This window comes from Manis pentadactyla, chromosome 19 (genome assembly GCF_030020395.1).
Source record: "Manis pentadactyla isolate mManPen7 chromosome 19, mManPen7.hap1, whole genome shotgun sequence".
In the NCBI taxonomy this organism is placed as follows: Eukaryota; Metazoa; Chordata; class Mammalia; order Pholidota; family Manidae; genus Manis; species Manis pentadactyla.
In genome coordinates, this window is record NC_080037.1 from 20,433,552 (window position 1) to 20,460,636 (window position 27,085).

Below are 27,085 nucleotides of genomic sequence, written 5' to 3' on the forward strand. Positions count from 1 at the left end.
CAGAACAGTCAAGAATGCCCACTCTCACCACTTTCATTAAATATAGTGCTAGAAGCCCTAGCATGGCAATCAGACAAGATAGAGTTGAAAGGCATCCACATTGGTAAAAAGTAAAACCCTATTTTCAGATGACATGATACTATATTATCCTAAAGACTCCACCAAAAATATATTAGAACTAATGACTGGATTCATCAAAGTTGCAGAGTACAAAATTAATACACAGAAATATTTTGCATTCCTATATAGTAACAATGAACCAGCAGAAAGAGCAATCTGGAAAACAGCTCCATTTACAATTGCACCAAAAAGATAAACAAACCTTGGAATAACCTAACAAGGAGATGAAAGACCTTTACTCTGAAAACTATAAGACAGTCATGAGAGAAATAAAAGAAGACAAATAAATGGTTATCTATCCCATGCCTTATGAATAGGAAGAATTAATATTGTCAAAATGAACATCCTGCCTAAAGCAATTTACAGATTCAGTACAATTCCCATCAAAATACCAGTGGCATTTTTTAGTGAACTGGAGGAAATAATCCTAAAATTCATATGGAATCACAAAAGACCCTTAATAGCCAAAGCAATCCTAAGAAAGAACAAAGCTGGGGATATTTGCTCTCCAACTTCAAGCTATACTACAAAGCTACATGATCAAAACAGTATGGTACTGGCACAAGAACAGCCCCAAAGATCAATGGGGCAGAAGAGAGAGCTCAGATACAAACCCAAACATATATGGTCGATTAATAAAGGAGGCATGAATATACAATGGGGAAAAGCCTTTTCAATAACTGCTGTTGAAAACTAGACATCTACATGTAAGAGAATGAAACCATATTACTGTCTAACTTCATATGCAAAAGTAAAATCTAACTGGATTAAAGACCTAAATGTGAGACATGAAACCATAAAACTCTTAGAAGAAAACATAGGCAAAAATCTCTTGAACATAACCATGAACAATGTTTTTCTGGACACATCTCCTTGCGTAAACAAAACAAAATTAAAAATGAGCAAGTGGGACTACATCAAACTAAAAAGCTTCTTCTCTACAGCAAAGAACAACATCCACAAAAAAGCACTTACAGGTATGGGAAAATATATTCATAAATGATATATGTGATAAGGGTTTAACATCCAAAAAATAGAAAGAACTCATACACCTCAACACCAAAAAAAATATGAATAACCCAATTAAAAAATGGGTGGAGGACCTGAACATTTTTCCAAAGAAGAAATCCAGATGGCTAACAGCTATGTGAAAAGATACTCCACATCACAAATCAATAGGGAAGTGCAAATGAAAACCACAATGAGATATCTCTTCACACCAGTTAAAATGGCCACTATCCAAAAGGCAAGAAATAAAAATTGTTGGTAAGGATGTGGAGAAAAGGGATTCCTCCTGCTCTGTTGGTGGGACTGGCAATTGGTGCAGCCACTGTGGAAACCAGTATGAATGATTTTTGAAAAGCTGAAACTAAAAATATCATATTACCCACCATTTCTTCTTCTAGGAATTTACCCAAGGGAAACAATATACTTGATTCAAAAAACCATATGCATCCCTATGTTTATTGCTGCATTATTTGCAAAAGCCATGATATGGAAGCAACCAAAATGTCCATCAGTAGATGAATGGATAAAGAAGATGTAGTATATATACAAAATGAAATATTTTTCAGTCAAAAGGAGAAATCCTGCAATTTGTGACAACATGGATGGACCTAGACGTTATTATGCTAAGTGATATAGGCCAGGTGGAATAAGACAAATGACATGCAATTTCACTTATTTCTGGATTCAATGAACAAAACAAAATAAACTAAACAAAATATCAGTAGGCTCATAGACACTGAGAAGTGATTGGTAGTTACCATGGGGGAGGGGAAGTGAGGTCTCAGGGCTCAAAAATTCTCAGTCATAGTATATGTTGATCACTGGGATGGCAGTACAGCATGAAAAATATCACCAGTGATTTTATAACATCTTTCTATGTTGTCAGTAACTGCACTAGTTGGGGTGAGGACTTTATAATGTGGGTATCTGTTGAACCACTCTGTCCTATACTTTAATATAATGCTGTATACAAAGTACACTTCAAGAAAAATATTTGAACTAATCAATAGCCTACAATATTTCTTAGGGAAATTTTGCTTTAACATTTACTTTATTTCTTGGCTATTCTTACATTTTTATTCTTCCAGATGATTTAAAAGTTTTCAAGAAATAAAAAGGGTATGTCAATTGAAACTGTACTTTATTTATAAATTAGCTGGATAGAAAATTTTGTCTTTCAATTATTATATTTTTTCCAGGAACACACTATGTTTTCCATTTATTTAAGTCGCCTTTTAATTTCCTTAGTGGCACACACTCACTTGTAAAATCTCTGCAAAATAATTTTAGCTGAAAACCCTGATGTAAGAGAGTACAGAAAATAATACTAATAGCAGAGTAACAGTAAGTTTGTTTATCATTTAGTCTTTGTTGGAATTAATACAATTGAATGAAGGACAGTAAGACCTCAGGCACCTGTAGGAGATACGGTGTTATAATATGTGTACACTTGTGCATTGTGGAAGAAGAGAATAAATTCCTGGATTAGTATGGATAGTCTTCCTCACTGTCTTCTAAGTGGACAAGTGATTAAAAATGTATTTTTCCATTTTTTCAGGTAATACTAATAAATGACTTTGTATTATAACCACAGGTATAGTAATAAGTTATTAGACTCTCAGATTTTACTCATGATAACTCATAATATTCTATCCCAAAGTGTCTTCCTTGACTTTTCTTTCTTGTTCAGTATTATAAGTAGCATTCCTTCTAATATACTTCTTATTTATTCTCAAATTCTATGTGCCAAACCCAAGTAGAAAGGACATAACTTACTGTTTGTTTCTACCTTTGAACTCTCAATAGGTCTAGGCTTGTATGTCCAAATTTTCTCAGCGACACACCCTCCTGTATGCCCTGTAAATCCTTAAACTCTGTATTCAGGTTTGACACAACTTGATTCCCCACAGATATTTTTTTATCTCCTCTTTTGGCAACAGAATCATTGGTATTTTAATTATCAGACAGAACATTAAAAATTGCTTATATCTCTGCTTCTTTCATGCATCTCAGCTTTCATGAATGATCCTTCAAAACAATTCCAGTTTTATTATCTTCCCAATCAAAACCTCCTTCCATTCATTTTGTTGCTTATTTCAGATATTCTTTGCCTTTCACTCATTTTTTCTAACAAGTTCCAACTAATTCCAATGACTTCAGTCTTTTATTTCAAACTTTTTTCTCCACTGAAAAATTATTATGATCCAATAATTTTTAATTGCTTCCAAAGTCTGACATTCATTTTGGTCCCAACATCCTTTCCTTTCCTGTTATACTTCAGAATTATTCCCATATTTACCTATAACTTAACCCTAACATGGCCTGAATTTTTAATACTAATAATAATGATCAAGTTTTTCCCATAGACTGAAATATTTAAGAACAAGAAATGTTTCCATCTTTTTTTTCATAATTTAGGTTTAGTAATTTTATTTGTCTTTTTTCCATTGATTGCTAGATATATTCCCATTTTACTTAATATATACAGAATCATAGTTTTATTACTGGTAAAGCAAAAGATGATTCTGGAAATAAAATTTCATTCTCATCCTTTTGGGCATACAGAATCTATTTTCCCATTTTTCTTGTAGTTTAGAACTAGGCATCTGGGTCAAACAATCCATGAATGGACTGAGATGATTCACATCATTCACAGGTGTTGTATAAAAAAAATGTGGGAGCCATCCACACTCTCTCCTCCACAGCCATGTGACTATGGATGCCATCTGTTCAAGGTGGCAGTGCCATATAATGGAGGAGGGAAGTCTGACCTTCATTAGATTTTTTGTAAGCCAAGAGAAAATATTTTTCAAAAACAAATATTGGAGGATAGCTTTGTTCCTTTTCTATGCTCAGAGCCATGAAAAACCTCAGATGGTCAATTCATATAAAGCCTATTTTACTATATTTTTCATAAAAGTCCAAATTATCTACTCTATTTTTAAAACTAATTTGACACAATTAAAATGTTTTATGTACAAAAACATTTGAGACTTCATAACTTTGAAATATTGACATAAATAAACTTCAAAGTTCCCTTTAAGTGTGCAAACTCTGATACTGTTAAAACATTTTACATCTCTGATAAGGACTTATATTAGACTGTTATCAGAGGATGTCTCTTAAGACAAGGGTTCAATAAAGTTTAATTTATAACAGTTTTATGTAATTAATTATAATGGTCATGTAAAAATATTTGAAATATAAAACTTCAATCTAATGTCAATCTATATTCCAGTTTCACTTTTTTATTGTTTAAATATGAGTATTTCTATAGAAGAAATGAAGTAGGTTGGTAATTATATTTGTGTTTTTAAAACAAAATTGCATTGAATATTTTTAATATTTCATTTTTATCTTTCTCATTAATTTCTATCCATAGTTCCTTGTTTCCTTTATTTTTCAATGATTTCTCTAGAGATTGCTGTATACACTCAACTGATCATAGTCTATTTTTAATTACTATCACATCATTTCACATGTAAGGATATTAAGCAATACACTTCCATTACTCTTTCCCATTGTATACTATCATACATTTTACTTATATATTATCAATAAAATTAGTACTAAATTTAATATTAATTATGTTCTCAAGAAATAAAACTGAAGAAAATCTACTTTATCCTCATGTATACCATTTTTAGCCATTTCCATTCTTTTGTGTGATTCCAAGTTTCCTTCCGTATCATTTTACTTCAGCTTAAAGAAGCCTAGTTAATATTCCTTTAAGACTTGATCATCTGGTGAAAAATTAATCTTTCATCTAAAATGTTTCATTTTTCTATATTTGACTGTGAAATGTCAGCTGGTTTCATTGATATTTTCTTAGATCTATTAATGTTTAGTTTTTTTATACAATGGAAAATTTTAAGCTGTTGTAATTTCCTATATTTGCAGTTCAATCTTTCTCTTGTTTACTTCTGGAATTACATGTATATTAGAACATTAGATTTTACACTGTAGGTCACTAATGCTCAGAACTTTTTCTTTTTCCAGTTTTTTAAATTCACTTTTCTCTGTGCTTCAGAATCTATTGCTTTGCTTATCCATTATTGATCTTTTCATTTCTTCCAATGTTCAATCTGATATGAAACCTATATACTGAAATATTTAACATATTAAAATTTTTGTTTTAAAAATTTATTTTCATTTTTGTTGCTTCCATTTCTCCTGTAAGAATCCTATATGTTCACTCATTATTTCCATATTTTCCTTTAAGTACTTAAGCATATGTATAATAGATGTTTTAAAATCCTTGCCTGGGAATTTCCACCACCTCTGTCATCTCTGGGCCTGTTTCTGTTCCCTATTTCTCCTCATCCTCTTTCTTTCTCTCCTTTTGTTTTGCCACTTAATGTTCCTGCTTTTCGTGTGCCTTAAGATGTTTTATTGTATTATGTACATCATGTTATAGCGTTCAGATTGGGTTTTGTCTTTGTCTTTTAAAGAGTGTTATTTTTGGTTTTGTGGAAGTGTTAACACTTATCTAAACTTTTTAAAAGGAGAAATAGAGAAGAAAATAACAGAGATAAATTATATAGGACAAGTGAAAAAATAGCAACATGATGAACCTAGTCTCAACATATTCATAATCATTTAAAATATAAATATTCCAAGTGGTCCAATGAAAAGCAGAGTATAAAACATTTGGTAAAAAAAGGAAGCATGATTGGTCTAAAGAATGTAAGAGTATAATTTAAATGTTAAGTGCAAAGGTACATTAAAAAAGTGGAAAAATTATGCAGTACAAGTACTAGCCACATTAGTGGAATATTTTAAATACCTCAATATCAAATATTGTCCAGGATATAGAATTATGAGTGCTTTTATACACTATAGGGAGTTAAAAAAGAAAAATTACTTTCGAAGATGATTCAGCATTTCCTTTATAGATAAAGAATAACATTCTTTGAATTAGATATTGTACACCATGGATGTGCACAATACAAATGGCAACTTATCTCTACATAAGGACACATGTTTATAGCACTTTACAAATAGTAGTTTCAACTGAAAATAATATCACTGTCTTGAAAGGACAAGATAAACAAATGAGGATGAGGCAGGGACCATGGGTAGAGTCAGAGTAGGGTGAGGGCCTCCTGAAAAGGCAAGGCAAGGCAAGATAATTACAGTCAGAGCAGTGTACCAGCATGAAGGAAACCACCTACCAAAACTCTGTGTTAAACATTGAGCTCTGAAGTCATTTTTCAGTGAGATCGGTTAATATTCCCCATATAAAGGAAAGTAACCCATGTTTTCTTATTATGTTAATCATTTGTAATCATGTGTAAGATTTACTTTAGCATGCTAAAAGGCCCAGGCATATGTGCTGTTTTTCCTCCTTCAGACCTGGTGAGGTAATTTGCAATCTGAGCAATTAATAATGGCAAGCAAGCTCAGCCTTAAAGAACATAGTAAAAGGCAGGAAGAATTTCATCTTAAAGATAAAATTGCATTTTAAAAACACAGAAAGTTAAGAAGTAAGATTCTTAATTTACTCTTTAGTAAACAGACAATAGCTCAGCCCTCCTTGGGGTTAGGCAAGCAGTCTTGTTTGATATGCTCCCACACCAAGATGCTGCTATCTCAGAGAGAAATTAGAGCAGTAAATTTCTTGTGTTAAGTTAATTTTAAATATTCAGGGACCACTTAACAAGTCCACACCCCTAAGCCTTTTATCACATTCCCAAAAATCCTCAACTGCATATAAAACCCCTAGACAACTCACAACCATGACTCTCTTGTCCCCTCTTGACATGAGCCAGGAACTCTGTCTTCTCAATTTATCTTTAAATAAAAGCCTCTCCCTGGCTCTCCTGCCTTGAGTGTTTACTAAGTTCATTCTTTGACTCTACAAACAGGAACCCTGGTATCAATGACATATTCCTAGAATGCAACTCTATTTAACAATATAGAGAAATAAATAATTGGTACAGCAAATGATTATCAACACCATTTTTATTATAACTTTGACACACAAAAACACGTATACTGTATGATTCCATTTATATAAATATTAGAATGGGAAAAATTCTATGATTGAATCTCAGAACAGCGGTGATAACATTTTGGCAGGGACTGACTGGTAAGGGACATGAGGAAACATTCATGAATTACAAGAATGTTCTACATTAGGTATCTGGAAATTTTTCTGGAAGTACCAGAGAATAAATTTTGAAGCTCTCTAGGCCATATGATCTCTTACAACTACTCAGTTCTGCCCATTAGCACAAAAGTAATCACAGACAATATGTAAATAAAAGGGCACTTGCTGTGTTCTAAGAAAACTTTGTAAAACTTTAAATAGTCAATGACTGAGACCAGAGAGTATTTGTTTTCGTAGGGTTATGGGTGTCATAAACACTTATTAGTAAAACTTCATCAAATTGTAACACAAATTGTACAGTCTTGTCTCTATAAATAATGTTTCATATAAAAAGAAATTTATTAAAATGTTCTAATTTTTTTAGTTCCACAAATTCAGAAACTGGAAATTGATATAAATTCATTATGCTGCTTGCCTAATGTTCTGAAAATGGCAGCAGGAACTGACATGCAGAACTAAAGAGAAAAACTAAAGTGAGCAGCGAGGAAGTACCTGAAATTATCACATATTTTAACAAATTATAAACATACATTTCTCTTAATTTCTAATTGTGCAAGGTCCTATAGATATCTTTGTTGGAAAAATATAATTAAAAACAAAATCTCCCAAGCTGAAGAACTCAAAAAATATAATAAAGAAAAGTCTTATTATTGAATAAGCATTAAACCAGAATGCGATGTGCATTGCAGTAACTGTGCTAGTAGATAGAAAAGACGGAAAAAAAATCTTTCCCCTCTGTATAGCAAGCAGATACTTTACATACATGATCTGAAAATAACAGCTGGTCCTCCAGTAAGAAGACTTGATAGCACAAATTGTCATACATAGTTTATCCTAAATTTATCTGGTACTTGGGGTGACCATCTGTGTTTACTAATTACCTTTATCCAAGGAGAAACAAACTTCTGTATCTTTGTAAGAGGTCATTTTGCAATTTGGAACAAAGCACTCAAAATTAGGCTTTTTTTCCCACAGAAACCGGGAAAGATTTGTCTGCCTTGATGTTTGCATTTCAAAGATAGTCCCAGCTCCTGCAGAAAGATAATCTTGGGTCACAAAGCTAAGAAAAGCCCTATCTAGTCTTCAAAAGGATTTGTATACATTTCAAAGAGATGAAAAATAATTTACAATTACAAATTAGAAAAGTTTTCATTGTAAATACAAATTTAACTTATGAAAGAATTTACTAAATGCTCTGAGACAAAGAAACAGAGGAAAATCTCTCCCATTATTTTCAAGAGGGAAACTTGAGCATTTTACTTTTAATTTGTATTTCTCCTTGCATCTTTCAATGGAAAGAAAACATTCACTGTGACATTTAAATGTGTGACCACTTAAAATATGACTGAACTCTCGTGTAAGTCAGTAGGAAGGTGTGGGTAAAATTGCAGTATTTCCAGAACCTCTCATCTGGCCTTAGTACATCTCCATATCAATAGGTGTTTCCAAAGAGAGAGAGTCCATTTCCATATCAGTATGTGATTACACAGGGGTTGGAGCGGTGAGCATGAACAGGAACCAGAGAGGTTTTTTTGGGGGGGAGGGTTTCTTCACAGCCAGGACAGGAAGAGAGAGAAAGGGGAGTAGATGACTTCTCGTAGGCCATAAATGGATTTCTCACACTTTATTTTTCCCTTTGACTGATTTTGTCTTCAAAGGTTTATTTTCCCTGGGCTGGGAATACATTTTCTCCCCAGAGTTATAGAAAGCATACCAGTCAGCGGAAACAGTTGTAAGAACTTTTGGATCCTCCATTTTAATACAGATATTTTTATACATTTTTCATTTTTTAAATTTACTTATATTGAGATGTGACTAAAATTATAGTAAAATGCTTAAATCATAATGTATAGTTAAAAATTTCCCTTATGAGTCCTTGTATGAGTATTACCTAGATCAAGATACAGAACATTGTCTATCCTCTAAAAGCGTCCCTTGTGCCATATCCCAGGCCACACATTACATCTGGTACAAAGTTAAATATCAGTTGTCCTGCATTGGATGTCCTTTTACTTGAACCATATTTCTTTCTCTTTTTAGATTTTCTTTTGAGAAAATACATACTCCAATAGCCACATAAAATGGATTATGGAAAGTAACACAAGATCTTGAGTATCTTCAATGTCATTATATATATTCACATTTGGTTTTGATTTGGGGTATAGAAATTAAAACTACACATTTTTTTTCCTTAGAACATTGATAACATTATTTAATTGACTTAGTTTATATGAGACTTTTTCTTTTTCTCCAGATGCTATGGTAATGTGTCCTTTTCCAGTGTTGTGAATTTTGATGATAATGTGCCTTGGTGAGCATTTATTTCCTCCCTTTGCTCTAAGCATTGTGTACGGCTCTCAATTTGGTGTTTCAAGTCTATCAGTTCTGTGAAATATTCTGGATGAAATATTTGATAATTTACTTCTCCATTTTGTCTTTTATCTCTATCTGAATAAAAGTTCGGATGTTGGAATTTCCTGAAGTCATTTATTTATTTCATATCTGATCGCACTTTTGCTCAGTCTCTTTGCCTAATATAGAATCTGAGAATTATCCTTACCTTTATGTTTACCATTCCACTGGTGCTTTCATTTCTGAGATCTCAATATATCTTTGTCTATATCAGTGTCTGTATTTGCAAAGTATCTTTACCTATTGTCCTTAATACGTGCTATTTTTATTTTTCCATGTATAAAATATCCTTTCTGAGGCTATTACTCATAGGAATGTAGGTGCATTATATTTATTCCCTCTTGTTTCCCCATGATTCCTCTGGTTTCTATGAATTCTTTTTTTCCTCCTATTTGTCATTTGGTTTCTGTTTTCTGGTATTTACCCTCAAATATCTGATGGGTCTTAGCTATCCAATTATATGTAGGTATGAGGAATAAAAAGTTGAATGAATATTTCCTGTTTCTGTTTAAAATATACCAACCAGTGAGCTTCCATCTAGACTAATGTGTCTTGTCTATGTTTGAGGAGGCATTACCTAAGAAGATGTGTTAGTTTTCCGTTTCTGGTAGTCTACTATCCCATGCAGGAATTCTCTTGTGTCCCATGTTGGATGGTTGACGTCTGTCTAGTTATTATTTTTCTCAGCTGAGTAGAGATGGGAAGGGTTTTCCTCAGTTCAGGATAGGGCATTTAATTTAAATTTTCAGTACTATCTCCCTCCTGTACTAATATCAGAGTTCCCAGCCTCCCTGGTGCAACCCCTGCAGGGTATAAATCAAGGCTTATGCTTTGGCAGAAGAAAGGTGCTTGCTTTAAGATGTGCTGTAAAGAAAGATATCTGAAAATCTGAGAACTTTAAGTAGAAACCAGGCAGAGAAAGACCAATACCATATGATTTCACTTACATGTAGAATCTAAAAGCAGAACAAAACAAAATGAACAAAACAGCAGTGGATTCTTAGAAACTGAGAAGTGATTGATGGTTAACATGCAGAAGGGGTTGGGTTGGGTGGGTAGCAAGGGGGATGAAGGGGCACAAAAATCTAAATCATATGTTGGTCACAGGGATGGAAGTTCAGTATGGAGAATATTGTCAGTAGTTTTTTAATATATTTCTATGTTGACAGATAGTAACTGCACTAGTTGGGGTGAGGATTTAATAATGTGGGTAACTGTTGAATCACTGTGTTGCATATTGGAAACCAATATAACTTCAATTAAAATAAATAAACTTTCATATGTGATTTTGGTTTATAGGTTTATACTCAGCTCCCACTTGCAGAGGTCGCTGGTGCATCAGAAACAAGCTGTATGGATTTGCGGTGTGGATTTGCCAGCTGTAGCTAATCCCACTACAGGAGTAAACAGGCTTTTTATCAATGATGCTGTGTCCATTTTCTTTTTGTCTTTCAAGTTTTGTTGCTGCCATTTACTCTTACATTTCTATTTCTTAAATGTATGCTTAATGAAATATTCCTGTATAATTTTAAAGGGGTTTGTGAGAGGCAAATTGCGTACATTTGTGCTTACTAAAACTACATGAACTCCTGAAAAACTCTTAGGAAGATAAAAACAAGAGAGACTGCAATTGCTGGAAATGCACTTAGGACTCAATTATCTTTTTTTGTTTTACCAAATTACCTTTTATACTTGTGTTCTCTTTTATTCCCTGAAATTATATATTTCCTTGAGAAATCTTATGTCTAAGATACTAGATGTATTCTAATATTAATTTGTTGAATTGTCTAGTTTCCATTCGTTACGTGACTATCACTCAAAATAAGACCAGTAATATCTGGTAGAAAATGCAAACCTTTGGATAAACATGAAGTATTTTAGCATATAATACTTGGTAAGAAAAAAACAAAGCAGATATAATTTCTCTTTGTAGAGTTTGTGGTATGATCCAAATTGAATATCATGTTTAATCATGCTTTAATATACTAAAGAGCAGAAAATGTAAAATTATCAATCAAATATGAGGATTTTTGCTGTTTCTGCATCTGTGGATTTGACCTATCATGTTCACAAAGGCATTCTGAGGTTGATGGTGTAACATCAAAAGAAGACAAAATTAAAGTTGTGAAACAGGTGTGTAAATACAAATGTTTTATTTTAAAGAGCATCTCAGCTTTGTTAGTTTTTACCTATTTAAAAATGTATAAATGCTTCATCTGTGCTTGTATTAACTGTGATTTTAATTTTTTGTGATTCTGTTAAAGAAAAATCATGTATCTTAGACATACTCTTCATCTAATTAATATTTCTGTTACATGTTATCTGTCAAAGCTGATAACTTCTAGAAATTAAATTCAATTAACTCTTTAAGTAGGAAAGATATACCTGATATGGTGAGAACAATAAAAACAAGAGGTGTAATTTTATATAAGCTAGAAATGATAACATATCATTATACTGAAAATAAAAAGTCAAGCAAGTATATTGTTATTACTGTTAATCAATGGTAAAATGATTAAAACACTTTTTTTGCATACCTAAAAGATTCAATATAGTGCATCTTAAATAGGTTCACTCTGACAATGGTTCTTAGCTGTACATTTATAATTTGGCATGTTTCCCTTGTCTTTCTAGAGGGTCTGACATGAGTATTTGCAAACATTATGACCGAAATGAAATTATTTAGCTCAGACCTAGAAAAGGCTACTTAAGTAATTAAGTTAATTAATAGTATGAGCAGAGATACCTTGAGAGCAGGAGCCCTCTTAAATCTCCCTGGTTCTCCTATTTTAGAGCTTTGCCCTTCCTGGTACACTGAGATAAACATAAATTTGGAGTCAAATAGAACCGCATACATTATTATTATACCTTACAAAGTGTCATATCACACAACTTAAACCATTAAACTTTAGTTGTCTAATTAATTACAAATGGATATTAGCACTCTCGAATCTACTTTCTGTTTAGTAAACTCTATTTTCCAAACTGGGCACTTTCAAATTTTCTTCAGTTTATTTCTCTCCTTCTATATCCAGTCCACATCAACTCCCATTGTTTGAGTACTCTCAGTACCTGTCTAAATTGTCTAAATTTTTGATGCAACTAGTTGGCTATTATCTTAATTATACATTCCTCTCCCCTGCTTTGGTCTGGAGATTCCACAATTTTTGAATACCAGAATATTGCAATAGTTTAATAATGACTTTCCCATCAATCTTTCTCTGCTTTCTAATTATCAGTCCTATATCCATTTATTTGAAAGGGTAAATCTTATTTTATCATTACATAACTAAAAGTCCTCTAATATCCTTAGTCTGCGTTTTTGATAAATTCCAAACTCATTGGCATAACTCTTTTGTGGTATTAAATCATTTTATATCTACTTTTAAATTCTCAGCTCATGAACATCCCTTCTCTGTCACCACTTATACTGTTTCCTAGTTTATATGGAATGATTGAAATATACAAATCATAAGATATCATAAGCCAGCTTGGTTTTTAGATGCTTTATAGTGATATACATCTCTCTAGCTCTAGCCCTCATCGTCTTTCTCTAATTCCTGATTTGTGCTGCAACAATTACACAAAAATATCCTCACAGAAATATCCCATTTGTTACCCATGGATGCACTTGGGCAAATAGACTTACCAAGGCACATTTTGTTTCCTCACCTCAACAGATTGGCATTTGTCCATTTACTCACATTTCTGGAGCTAACTGAAGATGCTGAGCAAATGAAATATTTCTTTCTATTTAGCAGTATTGAATGAAAGGGAAATAGGATTCTTCTCACCAACATGACAATCTATTTCAACAGTTTTTCAAGAAGTAGCTCATATTATCAAAAAATTGACTTGAAATAGCTTTGATGAATGAATGTATCTTTATTTTGTTTCAGTGATGTCTCCCTGCCATCCCTATAGGATCATTACTATAAATTGGTGGTCCTAGAAGCTTTTGGTTCTCAGATACTTGAATATTTTTTTCCAAAGGCACTAGAAAGGCCAAAATACCAAATTCTTGAGTGACTTTTGCTCTGTTTGAATTTCATTATTAATTCATTCAGTTATTTTCCTGGCTATAGATGGACCTCAAATTTCCATAGCATGATATTCCTTTCCTATCAGTGGTCACAGCACTTAAGGGTCTTGAAACCACAATGACCTGGATTATTTTTGGAATCTGAGACTCTCTTCTCCTGTACACTCATCTTTTTCTTTTCTCTCAGACAAAGCCTGAGCCATCATTTACATTATGGAGACAAAGCTCATTTCAGTTTTCCTGTTCATCTAATTGTCTTAATCACACAGGCTAGAATATTGAAAGAACTCATTAGTTTCCACAGAATGTACTTACAAATATTTAGAATACTGAATAGAAGGAGAAAGAGCATAAATACATGTCCAAGAATTCCAGGTGGAACTTACAAGGATTTTTCTTAGGGGAACAAGGTGCACTTTACTGTGGAGAACCAAGAATTATAAAAGATTTTACTCAGGGAACTAAGGTTCAATTTTCCTAGTGGTATTTTATACCCCAGTGGTCAGAGTCAAAACCAGGTTGGATCAGAGTACTTTGAGGAATGATTTGTACATAAATTCAATGTTGTAAGTAATTATCTGATACATGTCATCCTTCTCCTACCCAAGGGTCAATACCAGAGTCCCAGGCATCCTTAGAGATTAGCATAGAACTACAACTGTAATCACAAATTAACTCCACCTTTTACTGCATACCTTATGCACATCAAATACAGTACAATTTATAGCATTTCCCAATGTGTTTTTTCATTTTGTTTTATTGAGTATCTGATTTGGGTTTCAGTTTTTACCATCTGTTTATGTCAGTGGCCTAGTTATAAGCACTTTCCATGTTTTCTTTTCACATTTTTTATTTGTCCTGTACCTTTCTTCTTTCCCACCTTCACTGCAGCCCTGCAATGCCTTTGTTTTTTTTTTTTTTGAGCTTCTACTAAGTGCAGAGTCAATACCAATTATTGAGAGGAGTAAATTAGACAGAAGTGCCTAATCTAAGAGTTTATGACATTATTAATCCCCTCAATAATAATCCATAAATAGTAATTTTAGGGAAAGGAAGCTACTTTCTGGGATAAGTATGGCATAAGAGTAGGCTTGTTAAAATCTATTTGAGAAATTTTAATGTTTCAGTGAATTAAAATGTAAATGTGGTAGGGTGAAATCAGTTTCTCAAGCAAAGGAATTTCAACAATTACCATTTACTGTGCCCCATGTGGCAGGCACTATTCTAATCTCCTTTTAACTTACTGAAACATTACAAAATCCCTATTAAGTAATGTTATTTACTAAGCTGGGTTACAGAGGAAGAAACTGAGATGCAAAGATGTCTGGTAACTCACACACGATTTTATAATTATTGAGCAGTAACTGAGACACAAACTAGGTCATCTGGCTCTATTGTCTGCACTCTTAACCACAGAACAGATATTTTCTTCCCACAGACATCAGGGCAGACAGCAGGAAGGAAATGCAAGCAAAAATAAAGATTCCTTTTGCCAGAGTTGGTATTTCAATGCTTAATTTTTTTAATAGCCAAAGAGAGTGCAGTTTACTTTTTTGAACTTTAATCTTTGTAATCAGTAGCCTAAGAAATGGTATGCAACAAAATATGCACTTCAGAATCTTCTTTTCAATTTAAAAATATACATAGGGATACCCACTGTAGCTCCAGTCAGGAAGGGGGTTCCCTGCCCTGGGAAAATTCCCTATGAATCCAATGAGACAGAAGGAAAATAAGGGCAAAGGGTTGAAAATGAAAGGGTTTATTCTCACAGTTCAGTCTCTCCTCTCCCCAAATCCCAGCTGCTTGACTCTCTCCATCAGCACCACCTGGAGTCCCCCACCCTTTTGGTTCCCAGATTCTGTCTCTTCGTCCATGTTGCATTCCTGTTTGCAGTCCCCTTGCACCCAATAGTAACCCTGTGGTCAAAGTTCCTGGTGACTGGTGGGTACCCACCAAACTACATACAGGAACTCAGGAGAGGACAGCCTCTCCACCCCTCTCCAGGGCTGAAACTCCACGACTGAATAGTGGTTCTGCTGCCAGTAAACACTCAATTGATGTGCAAACAGGTTCTTATATGTATATACAGTGGGCATTAGCAGGGCCAGGAGGAAATCCTGGTTAGAAAGTTAAATTTTCCCAACAATCCACCCCTCCAGGATACTTGCCTAACCATGTACACATCCACAATCTTCCACAATGGCTTCTGTGTGAGAAAACTTGAGTACTGTAACCAGATTAACAACATAACAACAATAATTATGATACAGATAACAATAAAACCGTGACAATCCTCAAGCCTGAGGATCCAGGTACATTCAAATGTAGCCCCCTTCCCATGTTGTGGAGCACTCCATGCTCTGCCCCTATACCTAGGCTGAGTTGGTGGATTTGAGCTCCTGGTTTTAGAGAATCCCTCGGAGCTTCTGTTCATTTAGCTTTTGTGTCTTTGGGATTCAGGAGTAGATGGCATTGTTCTGTCTGTGTCAGAAATGAGGGAACTAGTTTCCCTAATGACTCACCCATCTCTCTGGAAGAGATTCTAAAATGCTTATCAGATCCCAGGGAATTATGCGCTTCTGGATTTGCTGACAGCAGTGTTCTATGCCCTGCAGCTTGATCAGAATTTGCCGTCTTTCCCCACTAGATGGCAGATGTATGTGAGTTCTAATAGGCGTTATAGGAGTTAGAATGAAAAATACCATCTGCAATATGGACCATCAGGGCCCAGATGAGGAGCTGTTCACCATGGGAATGAGAACTCTGGTGCTCCACGCTGCTCCCCCCATCCCTCTTTGGGTCCCCATTGACTATTCTTGTCCCTCACTTAATGCAACCCATAAATGAGGTTACTAACACTATAGCAGATATGGGAGAAGTTAAGGCAATGAAAGCATGGAAGGAAATAAGGTCCACTACTGAGAGAAAAGGTTTAAAGTATCCCATAAAAGTCTCGACCCAGATGTGGGTTGATTTGATAAAGATGGGGGCAGTAAAAGAGAAACTAGATGGACAACCCAATAAGATCTTGCTAGAGCTGTGGCAGTAGATAAAGCCAGAGCAGTGGTTCCAGCTGCTGAGGGCCAAGACATGGGAGCTGGAGGCAAACCATATATCCTTCCTGGTGTCTGTAGGACTTCCTAGGGGAGAGTACTCAGACCCTGCCTAGACCCCCATCCCCACAGGGAGATGACTGGACACTGCGATTTGACTGAGGGGGTGTCAAGGCCCCCACTTTGGGGGACATGGTGGGAACCAAGACCACATGTTAAACCAGCAATTCATTGGTCCTCAGTGAATGTGCAACATGTCCTGGCTCTGGTGGACACAGGAGCTGAATTCTCCCTTATCTATTGTGACCTTGAGCAATTTTCTGGGACCCCCCCCCACTGTTATAAATGGTTGCAAGGGTGGGACTGCCAGAGGGAATAAGCCCAAATCCTCTTGAGAATAAGGAATCTGAAATTGTGTATGATGTTATGTTCATCTCTGATTCTCTTACAGATAAATGTGGAATTATTACAAGAGTCTTTTGGTTTCTTGGGTTACTGGAGACTGTTTATCCCACACGTGGCAGAAGTTCTGAGGCCCTTATACCATTTGGTACAAAAGAGTGTCAGGTGGGACTGGGGTCAAACATGTGCAGCCAAGGCTGTGAAGGTCTTGAGTGAGACAGACCCATCGAGGCCCAGTGAGGGGGATTTCCATGTGACTGAAGCTGGCTGTGGCTGGGCCTCTAGCAGTGGCTTGCAGGCCATTTGCCTTTGGCATCCCCAGGGAATGATGAAGCAGATGACTTGGTCCACAGCAGAAAACAGTATGGTCTTTAGCCTGTTGGTGAGATCTGTCTTTGACATTTGGAGAAGTCAGCAGAGCCCACTAGGAGTGTAACCTGTCACTGAGTCCCACAGAAACCTGGAGATTATGCGGCCTTGGACATTTTGACACAGGACCAGCAATAGCTGGCCCTTCTGGCACCTTGGAGACATGGCTGGCATCTGACCTCCTGTGTGTTCCTGGAATAGCAGCAGAGTGGCCCCCAAAGATCATGGCAGCATACCCCAAATGGCAAGAAGGTAAGAGAATCTTACAGGGGATATTTGTTTTATCATTATGGCCAGTAAATGTACCTCCCATATAGCCCCACATTTCAACCCACCCATAACTCCCACAGGGCTAGGGGTGAAAGTCTGGTGTACTGGACCAGGATGAGATCCCATTCCTGCCACTGTCCTATCCCAGGACCACTTCCTTGCACACATCCTACATGACAGACAAGATTTGTCTATGTTGATATCATTAAAATTTGTGTCTTATTGCCCTTAAGGTTATTCTCTTCTACAGTCTTTGTAGATTGGACACGGACTCTAGCAATAGCTGCTGCTCCTTGCTGAGCATGGCTCAAGTCCCCTGCTGGTTCATCTGCTGACCTCCTGTGGGGTCTGTAGACTATGGACTCAATCTGAGTAGGACTCCCATTTTTCTGTGTCTTTATTTTCTTAACTACAACCAGACAGGCTTTCAATAGGGGAGGGTGTGGTACTTCCAGTAGTAACTCTGGAACTGGCAATGGTTTCTTCCTCACCCACACCCCTCATCCTTCCCTGGCTATGCCTCACCAAGCTCCTCCTCCCCAATGTCTCTCCCACGATTTCTGAAGCTGAAGGCACTACCCCTTCCTTCACTTACCCCGTGGAATCTCACAGCCTGAATCCTCCTACTGCCCCTTCCTGTGCCACTAGCCTGTGTCTCCTGAGTCATTTCTGGGGTAAGGAGGGTCTCAGCAAGATACCCTTTCATTGGTGCCATGACATCGGATGAGTTTCTCCCATTGACTTTGCTCTTCCTCTGGGAACCTGAGCTGCTCTGGGAACCCTCACTGCCTGATCCTCCTCCACGGGCTTACCATCCATTTCCCCAGTTGCTCGTCTTCTTGCCCAACACTGGCCTTCAATTTGGTGAGTCTCCCCTTCACGGTCTACTTAAATGTCCCGTTGGAACCTGGGAAGTGACCATTGAGTGTCTGGCACCCCCAAGGGCTCCTCTGGGACAGGGGCACCCCCAATCATGACTTTCAGAGTCAAGGTTGATCCCCATAACTGACCTTTCCTTGCCTTCTGCTTTTTCCCATGGTGAGAATCTCTACCCCTTGGGGTTCGATATCCTTCTCATCTAACAAAATCCTGGTACCAAGTATCAAACCACTTCAGCATTTTCACCTCGACTGCTCATTAGAGGTGGTGACGACCCCCTGACTGTGTCTGGTCTTCTCTGCAACCTTCTCAATCTCTATAGGATGTCTCAGCGACTTGTGAACAGTCTCATTCCCACCATGGGATCTGATCCCTCCATTCCCACAGATTCACTGCTAGGGTGCTTACTCAATAATCTAAAACACCTCCACCTCACTCCAGACCTCAAACCTTTTAAGCTTATTTACTACTGTAATGAGATCTGGCCACAATATTCCTTGGACAATCAGTCTAAATGGCCTCCCAATGGCTCTTTAGATCCTAAAATTCTTCGTGACTTCTACAACTTCTGTGAGCTCACGGGTGAATGGAAAGAGATCGCATATATCCAGGCTTTCTCCTACCTCTGAACCAATCCTGCTCTCTGTCTCCCTTGCAATTCTAAACATCTTCTCCTCGCTCTAAAAAACTTCACCCCACCACCCACCAATTCCCATCATGTCCTCTGACTTTGACCCTGCTGATGAACCTCCTCCCTACTAATCTCAAACCCCTAATAACTCTCCCTCAACCACCAGTTCCTCTCCCGCCCCAACCTCTTTCTCTGCAAGATCAAAATCCCATCCCTCCCAGCTCCCCTAGTGCTGTCGCAGGAGCCACAGCACCTCCTCCTCCTCCACAACCAGTTCCCCTTCCCTCACCCAGTCCTGTACCAAGCCCTCCAGTCACTCGCTCTTGAACCCAGATCCTAGACCCGCTACAGGAAGTAGCCAGTACAGAGGGAGTCGTCCGGGTCCATGTCCTTTCTCTCTCTCTGACCCATCTCAAATTGAGAAAAGATTAGGCTCTTTCACCTCCAACCCAGCTACTTATATAAAAGAGTTCCAGTACCTCACTCAGTCATATGATCTTACCTTTCCTGATATTCACATGATCCTATCCAACATACTTTTGCCTGAGGAACATAGGCAAGTCTGGGAATGGCTAGAACTCATGCCTATGAGATTCACCAAACTACTCCAGCTCATCCAATTGGTGCTGAGGAGGTTCCTGACCGAGACCCTAATTGGGACTAAAATATGGCAGGGCGAGTCTCCAGTCTAGATCAATTCATCACCTGCCTCATGGTGGGTCTCAGGAAGTCAACCAATAAAGCCATTAACTATGAAAAACTCCAAGAGGTTATTCAGGATAAAAATGAGAATCCCTCTATGTTCCTAGACCGCCTCACCAAAGCCCTTTTACAATATACAAACCTAGACCCTGAGACCCCAGATGGGAGACAATTATTAACGACCTACTTCTTCACCCAGAGTTTCCCTGACATTAAGGCTAAACTTTAAATGTCTAGAGAAGGGACCCTTAACTCCTCAGGCAGATGTCCTGGCAGTGGCCTTCAAAGTATATAATGGAAGAGATGAAAAGACCCGTAAACAAAAATATCAAATGCTGGGTAAGGCCTTTCAACCTACCCCAACCACTGGTGCTCGGGTATCCCCACTTCCTAAGAAGCAGCCAGGAGGACCTCCTGGTTCATGCTTCAAATGTGGTCAAATGGGTCATTGGCCCAGAGCCTGCCCAAATCCCTGGAAGCCCCCCGGTCCATGCCCTAAATGCCATCAGGAGGGACACTGGGCTGTTGACTGTCCTCGCACACCAAGAGGTGCCAGGCCATCCAGCTCTAACACTCCACACATAGACCTTCTGAGTCTGGCAACTGATGATTGAGGGGGCCTGGGATCCTCCACCTGACCACTACCGTCACTGTACAGGAGTCCAGGGTAACCACTGTGGTAGTGGGTAGGCCCATCTCTTTCCTTTTGGACACTGGGGCCACCTACTCAGTCCTGAAGGAGTTTTGGGGACCTACCTCCCTCTCACAGTCCTCTATAGTCAGGGTAGAGGGCACAGCTTATCAACCTGTACAAACTCCCATGCTTCACTGCCTCTTTAAGGGCATCACTCTCTCTCATTCCTTTTTAGTGATTCCCCGTTGTCCCATCCCCCTTATGGGAAGAGACCCATTACACAAGGTTGGAGCTTCCATTACTTTCGCTCCCGGACCACGCCTCAACCCCAACTCACCTTCGATCCCTTCTTTACTTGCTCTCCGAACCATTGCAGACCCACCTCCCTCCCCTCTTCCCTTACCCCCTTGCCAAGTAAACCCCACAGTCTGGGACACATTTACCTCCTCTGTTGCCACCTGCCCATCTGTAACCATCAAGCTCAAAGATGCTACCTCCTTCCCCTCACAATCTCAATACCCCTTCTACAAAAGGGCCTTTTGAGACCAGCCAATTCCCCTTAAAACACCCTGATACTGGCTATCAAAAAACCTAATGGCTCTTATAGGCTAGTTCAAGATTAGAATTATCAGTGCAGCTGTTATTGCAATGCATCCAGTAGTCCCTAACCCCTGTACTTTATTGTCCACCATTCCTGCTTTCACCACTTACTTTTCTGTTCTTGACCTCAAAAATGCATTCTTCATGATTCTCCTCCATCCCAATGGGGCCACTTACACCTTCAACTCCACAGACTACAGATCCTCCAGTAATCTACTCTACAACCCAAACAGGACCTCCTTACAGCTGCATAAGGTGGCATATGTGCCCTACTTCAAGAACAATGCTGCTTCTACGACAACAAATCTGGTCTCATCTGTGATGGCACAAAACACCTCTGTGAATAAGCCTCCAAACTTCTAGAAAACTCCCCTAACAATCTGTTCCCTTACCCCTTCAATTGGCTCCTGCCCCTCCTAGCCCCTATTACCTTTATTATTATTCTCCTTTTCCTTCCATGCTTCATTAAACTATTTCAAAAATTCATTCAAAATCAAATTTTAAAAATTTCTAACCATACTGTCAACCAATTATTCCTCCAAGGATATCAAGGCCTTCTCACGCAGAATAACAAAACCAGCTAGATGACATCACAAATCATCTCAGGATGCCCACCCTTCCCCAACTCTACAGCAATGTTCTCACTAATCCCAGAATCTGCATCCCCTTCCAGCAGGAAGTAGCTAGAGAATGAGATTCTATGCCCAGTTCCCCAGAGCCCAATTAAGAAAAGAAAAAATGGAAATGAAGGCAAATTCTGGTGTGCTAAGACCCCCACCCTTTAAGATCCAATCACCAATGACCAGATGGTCACCCACCCCTTAATATCCAATCACCAACACAGAACACACCCTACCCCTACTCCTTAAAAACATGCTTCCTCACCCACCAGCTGCTGCTCCCTATCTCTGGGGGCAGCCATTTTCTCTTTCAGATAATAAAATCTCTTGCATGGGCCCATGTCTCCTGAGTCATTCTGGGGTAAGAAGGGGCATGGCGAGATACCCTTTCAGTAATCCTTTCCAAGAGTATGAGAAACATGTGACCCACAGTTCCCACCTCTACAGTTCCCCTAAGGAGTTCCCTATTTTGCAGAGGGCCAACTTTACTGCCTTAGGCATCCCCATCTCTCCACAATTCTGGGGAGGGGCCCAGTTCTTTAGGAGGCAAATCACTCCAGACCTAATCCCCACTGGGTGATCCCCAGGTATTTCCCTGCCATCCATATGGGGATCCCCAGCTGTCTCTTCACCATCTACAGCTTCAGCCTGCTGAAGCATCACCATGAGGACAGCTTTTTGGTTCCACCGGATCCTGCTGACTAGGCCAAAATGTAACTCTGGGAGAAGGGGGCTCCCCATCTGGAGGAATTTCCCTGTAAATCTGATGAGACTGAGGGAAAACGAGGGAGAGAGGTTGGGAATGAAAGGGTTTATTCTCATGGCTCAGTCCCTCCTCATTCCAAACCCCAGCTGCTCAGTTCTCTCCCCCTGCTCACACTCAGCTATGCTGCCACACTGGGCTGAACTCTGTGGGTGGGTCACTGGTGATTGGCAGATACCTGACCAATTACATACTGGGAACATAGGGGAGGAGAGAATGGGTGATTCCTCTCCACCCCTTACCACGGACGGGCAATCAGGTGACTGACTAGCAGCTCTGTTGCTGGTAAACATCCCATTGATGTGCAAACAGGCTCTTAAATGTACATGCAGTGGGCACTGTCAAGACCAGGTGGGAATCCTTGTTAGAAAGTTCAATTTTCCACTGTGGGTAAAATTGCAGTATTTCCAGAACCTGTAATCTTTAGTGCACCTGCATATCAATAGGGGTTTCCAAGGGGTGGAGAGTATTAGTCCATCTACATAGCAATAGGTAATTACAAGGACATGCTGGGGTTTATCTGAACCAGAGAGGTTGTGTGGAGCTCTCCTCTGCTGGAGCTGGGTCAAGAGAGGATGACTGCTTGTAAGAAATAAATGGGTTTCTTAACTTTATTTCTCCCTTTGACTGATTTCAGTTTCACAGGTATTTTTCCCCAGAACTTTCCCCCCAGAGTTCGATCCTGACATCATATTAATACATGCAAAAAGCTCTCCAGGTAAATCTACTTAATAGTCATGAATAAGATTGACTGATTTAAAACATTTATCCTAGCCTTCCAATATAGAGCACGTGGAACAGACAAAGTTGCAAACAATCATCAGGCATCACTTTCTTCTTGGAAAAATATTTTTAAAAATCTACAAATATTGTGAAAAGCAATATCAAATTTGCTGTGAAGTAGGTTTCTATTAAATAAAATACTTGAACCTTAATATGCAAACTCAAAGGAATGTAATATGATTTTCAGATTCCTTAAAATTTCTTGATTTTTAATATGGTTTTTCAGAGACTTTAAATTATTTTTTTCAATCTGAAAATTTTGAGAGATTTGGATAGTCAAAGTTTACAAAGATATATATTGTTCCTTGATATTAGTATTTGCAATATCTGTATATTTTCAAAGTTTTTAATAGTCAAATAATTATGTCATTCTATCATTTAGAATATCTGGGGACTACCCTTTCATCATTTATAATGTTTTTACATTTTTTTCTAATCCCTACAAAGAACCTAATTAAACAAACTTTTGCATGTGAAAATGAGTAATATAAAAGTGTAAATAGTTGTAAATAAAATATTGTTAAAGGGAATTACACATCTTCAGAAAGATTTGCCAATTAATTACAGTGTTAGAACATCTACAACACATGGTAATTGACAGTCAATATGAATACATATTATTCTCACAATAAACACATTGCTTCTACAAAAATATAGTAGGGAATGATAAATTGCATGAAGATATATGAATTTACAAGGAAATACTCCCTTTTACACTTACCTGTACAGATCATCATAGAAGAAATAGATTATGAAATGGGTGGTTATATTTTCTTACTTACCTTAACTGTGTGTAACTTTTAATCCTGGTGAAAAATTTACTATAACAAGTATAAGGAAGCCTAATCTAATCACTATTACCAAAAATAGTGAATCTGGAAAATCCAGTCTGCAGATTGGATTTGCTTTCAAAATACAGAACAACTTTAAAAGAGAACCAAATAATAGTGCCTTAAATAAAAAAATTCCTAATAACTACATTGATTGATCAACTAAAACACTTTCTGTTGAAAATGATAGAATATTTGACTCAGACTATCTGTAAGTAAACAGAGTATATTGACACTAGCAAGAACACAACTGTAAGGGTGGGGATACTTAGATTCATGGCTCAAATGGTTTAATCAAGATTTGTTATTTTCTCCCTTTTCTGTCTTGTTGCTTTGATGAGTTCACATTCAACCTCATGCAATAAAAGGATGCTGTTTCTGCTTCAGGTATCTTATCCACTCAAACTTTAGATCCAGCAGTTAAGAGTTTGAATCTCTCCCCTAAAATTCCATTAAAAATCTTGTATCTTCAGATACACTATTTAGTTTAGGTCCAAGTTATATGTTCTCCTAGAGGGAAACTAATTGTTGTATTGAACTTCTGAAATCTCAAGAGAATGGTGTTCTTCAGAAAAAAATGATCATAAGATTAACATAATAAGTGTGAGTAGCAGAAGAGTAGCAAGAAAATAATAGATATTCATTCCAATTTATCTTTATTGGGAGATAATATGTATATGCATACACACACACACACACACACACACACACACACACACACACACACAGATTCACCCTATAAATATACATGTAAAATCTCCATCCTCATAGAATGGAACAGTTTATAACAGATGTATGTAACCAGTGAGAACAATTAAGAAAGCCAGATAAAATACAAAATTTCAATTTTAAAAGTTTGAGAGCTGTGGAATCAAGAAACATTAGAGGGACCGGAAAATAGAGAATAAAATACTTTTAAGTGAACAAGAAGTAAAAGGAGCATTTGTAGCTGTATTTCTCCCTTTAAGGTATTTATAAATTGTAGTCATGGCTAAGGGTCTGGGAATTGAAACTTGGTCTAGCAAAGGACACAATACTTCCAAAGCAACAAATGTATGATTAATGGCTAATTAGCAACAAATGATAGGAAGTAAAAATCAATGGAATTTATTCTTTTTAATTGATAAAAAAACTATTTTAAATTATATGCTCAGCAAAATATACACTAGATACAAAGCTGGAACAAAGACACATGTTATTTCTTTATTTTTACTTGAGATATAACTGAAACATATTTTAGACCAAGATTAGTTGGATTTTTTGTACATAGGATTGCAATAAACATTTAAGCAACTTTTTAGGAACAATGAAGTGATACAAGAAAGGAATATGAAAGAAAATACTTGGTATAATAATGAACATCAGAAAGGTATTTATATAACAACTTTAAATAGATATTGAATTTAAAAATAACTTCTGTTTGGAAGATTAGATTATATGCAGCATTAAAGCTTGTATTAAATTATTCAAAACAGCACTGTTCATAAAAACCACAAACAGAACAAACAATGTGAATCACACAATGACACCCTTTTTAGCATGGGGAATGAATAAAACACAAATGAATGCAACTATATAAATGAAACAGACAAAAATAATTAAGAAAAATAAATAAATCCTATATGAACTTGTTTATATAAATAACAAAAGCTAAGCTATGCTGTGATATACTGAGATCATGAACCATTTTAGAGACCAATGTTTGCAAAGGAGCACTACTGGGATTTCTGGTTATATTTCTTGATTTAAATGTTGTTCAAATGGGTATATCTAATTTGTGAAAATTCAGGAAGCTCTTAATGTATTTTTGAGCCATTTTACTGCATGTACATTTTGCTTTACTGAGAAGTTAGAAGGAGAGAGAGAGCAAAACTGCTGTTTTCTTATATGTGAGATGATGCTTTGGGTTTAAGTAACTTTCAATACTTTAATATGAATTTTAAAAGTTCCATTGTTTTTATGGTAATTAAAAGATTAAGCATTAGTAAAACTAACCTGAAAAAATAAATGAAGCATAATAATTATGTGTTATATTAGGAATTAACCATAAACTATGCATAGAAAATTGCTAAAGGATTATCTTCAGTTAATGATAAATGAATGATATATTTAATGATGATTAAGGAATAAATGTTTTCAAAAATTTGCATGCATTGCACTTTTTGCAATTAGTTAATAACATTATCATGATAAAATGAAGTACAAAATGATTCACTGGTATGTCAGATAACCAGAATTGCAGAGCTAAACCTAGCCATATTTGTATTTATTCAAAATGCACTAAGACATGTTATTGAACATTAAAAAAGGATGTAAAAAAAACTATTTGTAAAAAAAGTACTTAATTGCACACTATTTCATGAACTTATTTAAATAAAAATACTGAAACAGTTAGATTGTAGCTTGAAATTTTTTTGAAAAGGAAATGGTCATTGTATTTAGCTTTTGAGAAATACTTTAGTAGAAGATAACCTTCCACACAGAGAATTATACAACATAATGACCATATTGATTTCATGCCTACTATGTGCCACAGTCTGTTATGCTCTTCTCATACCTTCCTTATAAGTCTCACCATATCTCTGAAAGAACATTTTTTTATTGCACTTTAGAGAAAAGGAAACAGAGAAAGATACTTAGTTACTCATAATTAGTTTTGACCCTAACATCTGTGCTCTCAACTGAATGATTTTCAATGCTATTTGTGCATCTCAATTTAATATGGAATTTTCAAATGCACAGGAACTGAGTCATTACCAAGACCCATTGAAATTAACACTCACCAAATTATTTCTAGGCACCTGTATTTTCATAAAATAGCACAAGCTCCAAATTTTACTTGGCCTCAGTGACAC